At 38.6% G+C, this 9,018-nt stretch overlaps 1 non-coding gene across 1 annotated transcript; it reads right to left on the reverse strand.

Moving 5' to 3' along the window:
* Positions 1-3,108: 3,108 nt before the first annotated feature.
* LOC112583108 lies at positions 3,109-3,304 on the reverse strand. Its single transcript, XR_003107455.1, has one exon. It is a non-coding gene; the product is annotated as a U2 spliceosomal RNA (small nuclear RNA).
* Between the last annotated feature and the right edge of the window lie 5,714 nt (positions 3,305-9,018).

The raw sequence follows: 9,018 nt of genomic DNA on the forward strand, positions 1-9,018 counted from the left end.
CAGGAGGTCATGGCCAGGAAGCCAGCTGCTGCTCAGCCCTGCTGAATTGTTTTTCAGACTTCCCTTCCTCCTTCCCTCTTTCTTTCTTTTCATCCTTCCTTCCTCCCTTCCTCTCTTTCTTTCTTTCTACATGATCCCCTGGTTTCTAAATGCTCAAAACTAAATTTTAAAATTTTAGAAGATACATGGCAAGCCAACCATAATATATTTGCCAGCTGTTTTTAGCCTGATGAAAAGCAGTTTGCAACTTCTGGCCTCAACCTAGATTATTGACAAAACTCCCTGCACAATCCATGCTCTAACTCAAGTCTCTGCCTATTCCGCTCACCTTACAAAGTTGCTAGATCTATCTTCCAAAGGTTGAAGTGAACTGCAAGTCATTTTCCAGTAAAACATTCTGTTGTTGGTCAAACCAATCATAAAATCTTAGCAGAATTCTGAATGTTCTTCTCAACATGGTCACAATTTTCCTGTCCAGCCTTATTTTCCCTGCTTCTCTGTCTGTGTCTCTGCCTTAGTGACTTTCTCAACAGACATCTGCTTAACTGCCCTACCAGAGTGACTCAAGCTCTCTGTTCCTACCTTCATCCACCTTTGGTATGCTCACACACCTCTGCTCCTGCTAGTGGGGATATGCCATTCAAGGTTTCTTTGTTTTTATTCTCAACTGGGCTTGTAATTTTAAAACTGTTGTTGAGAATCGACTGGACAATATAAAACGTTAGAAGAAAATAGCAAAAATCCAAAATTCTGCAATTAGATTTCTTTACAAGGGTCTTCTAATTTTCCTTTCATTTTAAAGAAGCTAGGACTGAATATTCTGGATAATGCTTTTACAAGAAGGATAACGTTGGAGTGCCAGTTAGTGGATCTACACTAAAAGAAGAGTACATGGCCTTAGGTCAAAATGGCGATGAGTGAATCTATACCTGTATGCATGCATGCAAAGTCACTTCAGTCATGTCTGACTCTTTGTAACCCTAGGGACTGTAACCCACCAGGTTCCTCTGTCCATGGGATTCTCCAGGCAAGAATACTAGAGTGGGTAGTCATTCCTTTCTCCAGGGGATCTTTTGGACCTTGGGATTGAAACTGGATATCTTATTTCTTCTGCATTGGCAGATGGGTTCTTTACCACTAGTGCATTCTGGGAAGCCCCTGTACATGTATACTTTAGGTTAAAATAAATGTATGTCATTTCATGATTATCTGCTTTAATAGACTTTTTAGATTGATCAACTATGTGTCAAAAGTACCTCAGATTGTATTTGGTAGTCTGCAACCTCCCTCCCTCTGAAAGGAGAGTGAAAAAGCTGGTTTAAAACTCAACATTCAAAAAACAAAGATTGTGGCATCTGGTCCCGATAGGGACACAATGGAAACAGTGACAGAATTTATTTTCTTGAGCTCCAAAATCACTGCAGATTGTGACTATAGCTATGAAATTAAAAGACGCTTGCTCCTGGGAAGAAAAGCTATGACTAAGCTTTGCTGACAAAGGTCCATCTAGTCTAAGCTATGTTTTTTTTCCAGTAGTCATGTATGGATGTGAGAGCTGTACCATAAAGAAAGCTGAGTGCCAAAGAATTGATGCTTTTGAACTGTGGTGTTGGAGAAGACTCTTGAGAGTCCCTTGGACTTCAAGGCAATCAAACTATTCAATTCTAAAGGAAAATAGTCCTGAGTATTCATTGGAAGGACTGATGCTGAAGCTGAAGCTCAAATACTTTGGCAACCTGATGCAAAGAAGTAACTCATTGGAAAAGACCAGATGCTGGGAAAGATTGAAGGCAGGAGGAGAAGGGGATGACAGAGGATGAGAAGGTTGGATGGCATCACTGACTCTATGACCATGAGTATGAGCAAGCTCCAGGAGATGGTGATGGACAGGGAAGGCTGACGTGCTGCAGTCTATGTGGTCCCAAAGAGTCGGACTCAACTGAGTGACTGAACTGAACTGAACTGAACTTCCCTTCATCCAAATTTCCTTGACATTATTATTTTATTTACTCTGCTCCTTCAGGCTATAGGTCCCCCTCTTCATGTCTGATTTTCTGAAATTCATTGTTTATAAATTGGCGAAATTCATTATTTATAAATTGGCTCAAATGTCACACTCATCACTCTGCTGCTGTTGCTGCTGCTAAGTCGCTTCAGTCGTTTCCCACTCTGTGCGACCCCATAGATGGAAGCCCACCAGGCTCCCCCGTCCCTGGGATTCGCCAGGCAAGAACACTGGAGTGGGTTGCCATTTCCTTCTCCAATGCATGAAAGTGAAACGTGAAAGTGAAGTCGCTCAGTCGTGTCCGACTCCTAGCGACCCCATGGACTATAGCCCACCAGGCTCCTCCATCCATGGGGTTCTCCAGGCAAGAGTACTGGAGTGGGGTGCCATTGCCTTCTCCGCTCATCACTCTACATGTGTGCAAATATACATATGCATGCACACCCATACCACACCCACAATTTTCCATTTGAATTTTCTTGATATGAACTCTCTATCCTTTACCTATCTTTGGTCTTTTTGCTTCTCTTTCCTGATATTAATAGTACTGATTCTCTTCTTTGTTATACTGAATAGTGACTTGTATTTTTATCTTATGCCTTATTATTTGAAGGCAGATTTATTTACGTATTCATTTCTATGTTTCCCACTGTACCAACCATTGTATATACACATGGAAAGTATCTAGACCGGTTTGGCTTCTTACACCCCCAAACTCCTCTTGCTCCTTTTACTTAAGATCAAAGGATGTTGGCTGTCAGCTTCATCTGGACCTCTAATGGGTGCTCAAATCTGTTGAACGATTGTATTCAAATACCCAAGAGACTAAAATCTGTCACAGAATTGGCAGGCCAGTAATAATGAATTTCTTCCCTTTCTCTGTCATCAGAGTTGACAAACTTGGGGAAAAAGATACACTGAGTTTAGAAGTGGTATATTGCCAGGCCAATACTGAGTTGATATTCACTGCTTTTAGCAAAATCTTTGGATTTAATGCATGTTCATGTTTGCAGTATGTATGTTGATTTTAAAATTTGAGACTGTATGTAAATCCACATGCTTTACTTCTGTGCAATTGGAGGTTTTTGATTATCACTATTTCAAGGGGAAGAATTTCACATTCAAAGTGGTCCAAAAGATAATTATTGATGTTTTTGCCTTAAAAACAAACAACAACAACAACAACAAAATATTGTGTATGTATCGCTAGCCATGGAACAGATTAAAAACTTGGCAGTCATTTTAAACTGATAACAACAGATACTATACTTTATCTTAGCCAAAAGGCCAAGAAGTGATGACAATCATTTTAGAAAGGCAATAGAAATATGTGTGCCCACTGGACTTATTTTGGAAACAAAAAAGAATTTGAAAATGTCAAGTTTACAAGAGCAGAATCCCATTGTAAGGTGCCAGAACATGGAACATGCTTAACAAGAATCAAGCATGGATTATTGACATTCCTCAAATTGTTAGAGGAAGCACACTGACTGAAACCGCCCACCCTGGCCAGGCACCATAGTAACCATTTGCATGAGCTGTTTTACGACAGGAGATAAAATAACTGAAAAGGTGCAACATGGAACTAATAAGCCACCACCACCCGGGAGAGTTCAGGAAAGGTCAAAATACGACACCACGTGTCCAACCATCTCCCAGAATCCTCACTGGCATCCATCTTGGCTGAACAAGGCGTGCACCACCAGGAAGGACTCTGAGTTAGAATGACAGGCTGAAGACAACCCGGAAACTAATCCTATCACCATAAAACCTCTGCAAGCCATGTGGCCAAGCAGTTCTCCTGGGTTCCTTTACCCTATTCTATTGCTCTCTGCCCGGGCAGCCCTTCCCAGTAAAATCTCTTGCTTTGTCAACACATGTGTCTCCTCAGATGATTCATTTCTGAGTGTTAGACAAGAGCCCACTTTCAGGCCCTGGAAGGGGTCCCCCCTCCTGCAACAAAATGAGAGTGTTCATGAGCATAGTTGCCTGGCAGTGAGAAAAAAATTTGTGTTTTTATTAAATCATATTAAAAATATTCACAGTTAACTCCTACTCACTTGCTCAGAGGAGTTTTTGTCAACACTTTAGTGAGCTTTCTTACAGGCCTTTGTCTGGTCATTGATATATTAAATTGTGGCCTAAAAAATATATATGTATATATGTGTGTGTGTGTATGTGTATATATATATAATTGTAGTTTTTAATATCCCCCAAACCAAAAACATTCAATATATTTATATAAATGAGTTATACCATATATAATGCTCAAAAAATTGATGTTTTAAATTTCATCAGTCTACTTATTTTTATAAAATTTAGAATCAAGTTTTTAATATCTAAGCCTTTTAAAATTTATTTCACCTTGAAATTTCTTATTAAGTTTAAAAAATTTTTTCCTTCTCATTAGCATTTTAACTATTTTAATGAATCCCTTTCTTAAGCTAATGATTTCTTGATTTTCTTCTTTCATGTGTGTGTTGGTTACAGATCCAATCACCCCACTCCCACGCCATCCTCCTTATACTAGTTGAGGTTTGCTGTTATTGTTCAGTCTCTGAGTGGTGTCCTGACTCTTTGTGATCCCGTGGACTGTAGTATGTAGCACGCCAGTCTTCCCTGTCTTTCACTATCTCCCAGAGTTTGCTCAAATTCACGTCCATTGAGTTGGTGATGCTATGTAACCATTTCATCTTCTGTCACCCCCTTCTTTTACCTTCAGTCTTTCCCAGCATCAGGGTCTTTTCCAATGAACTGGCTCTTCACATCAGGTAAAATATTGGAGCTTCAGCTTCAGCATAAGTGCTTCCAATGAATATTCAGGATTGATTTCCTTGAGGATTGACTGGTTTGATTTCCTTGCTTTTTAAGGGGCTCTCTAGAGTCTTCTCCAGCACCACAATTCGAAAGCATCAATTCTGTGGTGCTCTTTATAGTCCAACTGTCAACATCAGTAGCATCTTCCCAAGTGGCACAGTGGTAACAAAACTGCCTGCCATCGCAGGAAGTGCAAAGAGATACAGGTTCAATTCCTGGGTCGGGGAGATGCTGTGGAGTAGGAAATGGCAAACCACTCCAGTATTCTAACCTGGAAAATTCTATGGACAGAGGAGCCTGGTGGGCTAGAGTCCATGGGGCCACAAAGAGTTAGACACGACTGAGGGAATGCCCACACACATTGTCACATCCCTACATGACTACTGGAAAAGCCATAGCTTTGACTATAGGGATCTTTGTTGACAAAGTCATGTCTTTGCTTTTTAATACAGTGTCTAGGTTTGTCATAGCTTTCCTTCAAAGGAGCAAACATCTTTTAATTTCATGGCTGTAGTCACCTTCCACATTGATTTTTGGAGCCCGAGAAGGTAAAATCTGTCACTGCTTCCACTTTTTCCCCCTTTATTTGCCATGAAATGATGGGACCAGATGCCATGATTTTAGTTTTGAGAATGTTGCATTTTAAGCCAGCTTTTTCACTCTGCCTCTTCAATCTCATCAAGAGGCTCTTTAGTTCTTCACTTTCTGCCTTTAGAGTGGTGTCATCTGCATATCTGAGGCTGTTGATATGCTTTGTTTATGATCCAACGAATATTTGAGGTTTAAGATTATACAAAACTTTCTAGTACTGACTCTTTACTGAATCATTTTCCTCATTGTGGCCCTGTGGACTATCAAGGTAATTCTAGAGTTAGCAAGAACTGAACAATGTCTGTCTTTTTCTGTTCTCCCAGAGAGTTTCTGAAAGGCTGGCATAGTCTGGTCCCCAAAGGATTGATAGAACTCAACTTTAAAATCACCTAGGTTTACTATTTACTTTGCAGAAAATCTTTAAAAATTTGTTTTGATTTTTCTCAACTATTTTTAGGATTATTCAAGAACTATTTCTTCTTGAGAACTTTTTAATAATTTATTTCTAGAACTCTTCATTTTGTATCATTTTTCAAAGTTTTTAACATAATATTTTTCACAGTATCATTTTATTTTCTTTCTACCTTTTTGGTTGTGCATATGTGTGTGCTAAGTCACTTCAGTTGTTTGACTCTTTGTGACTCCATGGACTGTAGCCTGCCAGGCTCTTCTGTCGATGGGATTCTCCAGGCAAGAATACCGGAGTGGGTTGCCATGCCCTTCTCCAGGGAATCTTCCTGGCCCAGGGATTGAACCCAGATCTCTTATTTCTCCTGCATTGGCAGGCAGATTCTTTACCACTGGCACCACCTGGGAAGCTCACCTTTTTTATTGGTTACATTACCTTTAAAATAAAATCATAATATTGTTTATTTGTCTCTTTTCATTTTCCTCCTTCAATCTTGGTAGAAGCTCAGCTATTTTATTAGTCTTTGAGAATAAACTTTTATCTTTGTTGAATTTATTGTATTTTCGTTTGATTGTGGGGCTTACCAGGTGATGCTAGTGATAAAGAATACATCTGCCAACGCAAGAGATTCAGGTTTGATCCTTGGGTTGGGAAGATTCCCTGGAGTAGAAAATAGCAACCCACTCCAGTATTCTTGCCTGTAAAATTCCATAGGCAACGGAGACTGGGGCCGCAAAGAGGTGGACACGACTGAGCATACAGCACATTAATTTTAGCTCTTCTAAAATTTTCTTCTTCCTACTAGTTTCTTCAAACTTAGCCTACTGTTATATTTCTAATTTCTTATTATGGATTTGTATTTTCTAAAGTAATAATTTAAGATCATAGATTTCTTTCTAATGATTAGTTTGGATGCATCCCATAGGTCTTGTCCCATATTCGATCTTTGTATTTTTTATTGTTTAGTACTAAATATTTTAACTTTGCATTACTACTTATTTTATAATTATAGAATTGTGTTTTATATCTTCAAATGTATGGGATACTTTATTTAACTTTTTGTTATTTATTTCTTAATTAAAGTGAAAGTCACTCAGTCGTGTCCAACTCTTTGTGACCCCATGGACTATACAGGCCATGGAATTCTCCAGGCCAGAGTAATGGAGTAGTCTTACCCTTCTCCAGGGGATCTTCCCAACCCAGGGATCAAATCCAGATCTCCTGCATTGCAAGCAGATTCTTTACCAGCTGAGCCAGGAGGGAAGCCCATTTCTTAATTAACTACACTGCAAATAAAATGGTTTGCATCATGTATTTTGTTTAATATTAACTGAGATTTTTTTATCTTGTTACAGATCAAGATTTTCTTGTTCCTCATGTACTGGAGCAGATGTATATTCTCTAATTTCTGGCTACAAAATTATACATAGTTCACCATTCTGTGCTTGGTCAATGAGACATGTATTTGAAAATCTTCCACTTTGCTTTATGTATTCTGAAGTTATTTTATTAGATGTATAAAAGTGTAGAATTAATACATCTTTCTGATGACTGGCAACATTCATCACTTTGTAGAGATGTCTTTATCCCCAGAGTAATTTTTGTATTAAAGTCCATATTTCTGATATTAATATAGGCACTTTCAGGATTTTTAATTTGTTATTTGCCTGGTGTATCACTTTGCATGCTTCCAATGTTTTTGGATCTTTAACTTTTAGATGTCTCTTATAAACAGAATGTAGCTCAATTTTAAAAGAAGCTTATCAAAGATAAGGTGTCCATATGTGCGTGGATTTATCTCTGGGCTTTCTGTTTTGTTCCATTGATCTATATTCCTGTCTTTGTGCCAGTACCATACTGTCTTGATAACTGTGGCTTTGTAGTAGAGCTGAAGTCAGGTAGGTTGATTCCTCCAGTTTCATTCTTCTTTCTCAAGATCGCTTTGGCTATTCAAGGTTTTTTGTATTTCCATACAAATTGTGAAATTATTTGTTCTAGCTCTGTGAAGAATACTGTTGGTAGCTTGATAGGGATTGCATTGAATCTATAAATTGTTTTGGGTAGTATACTCATTTTCACTATATCGATTCTTCCAATCCATGAACATGGTATATTTCTCCATCTATTAGTATCCTCTTTGATTTCTTTCACCAGTGTTTTATAGTTTTCTATATATAGGTCTTTACCTTATCTTTGACAAAGGAGGCAAGAATATACAATGGATTAAAGACAATCTCTTTAACAAGTGGTGCTGGGAAATCTGGTCAACCACTTGTAAAAGAATGAAACTAGAACACTTTCTAACACCATACACAAAAATAAACTCAAAATGGATTAAAGATCTCAACGTAAGACCAGAAACTATAAAACTCCTAGAGGAGAACATAGGCAAAACACTCTCTGACATCCATCACAGCAGGATCCTCTATGACCCACCTCCCAGAATATTGGAAATAAAAGCAAACATAAACAAATGGGACCTAATTAACCTTAAAAGCTTCTGCACATCAAAGGAAACTATTAGCAAGGTGAAAAGACAGCCTTCAGAATGGGAGAAAATAATAGCAAATGAAGCAACTGACAAACAACTAATCTCAAAAATATACAAGCAACTCCTACAGCTCAACTCCAGAAAAATAAATGACCCAATCAAAAAATGGGCCAAAGAACTAAATAGACATTTCTCCAAAGAAGACATACAGATGGCTAACAAACACATGAAAAGATGCTCAACATCACTCATTATCAGAGAAATGCAAATCAAAACCACTATGAGGTACCATTTCACACCAGTCAGAATGGCTGCAATCCAAAAGTCTACAAGTAATAAATGCTGGAGAGGGTGTGGAGAAAAGGGAACCCTCTTACACTGTTGGTGGGAATGCAAACTAGTACAGCCACTATGGAGATCAGTGTGGCGATTCCTTAAAAAACTGGAAATTGAACTGCCTTATGATCCAGCAATCCCACTGCTGGGCATACACACTGAGGAAACCAGAAGGGAAAGAGACACGTGTACCCCGATGTTCATTGCAGCACTGTTTATAATAGCTAGGACATGGAAGCAACCTAGATGTCCATCAGCAGATGAAAGGATAAGAAAGCAGTGGTACATATACACAATGGAGTATTACTCAGCCATTAAAAGAATACATTTGAATCAGTTCTAATGAGGTGGATGAAACTGGAGCCTATT

This window comes from Bubalus bubalis, chromosome 2, assembly GCF_019923935.1.
Source record: "Bubalus bubalis isolate 160015118507 breed Murrah chromosome 2, NDDB_SH_1, whole genome shotgun sequence".
NCBI lineage: Eukaryota > Metazoa > Chordata > Mammalia > Artiodactyla > Bovidae > Bubalus > Bubalus bubalis.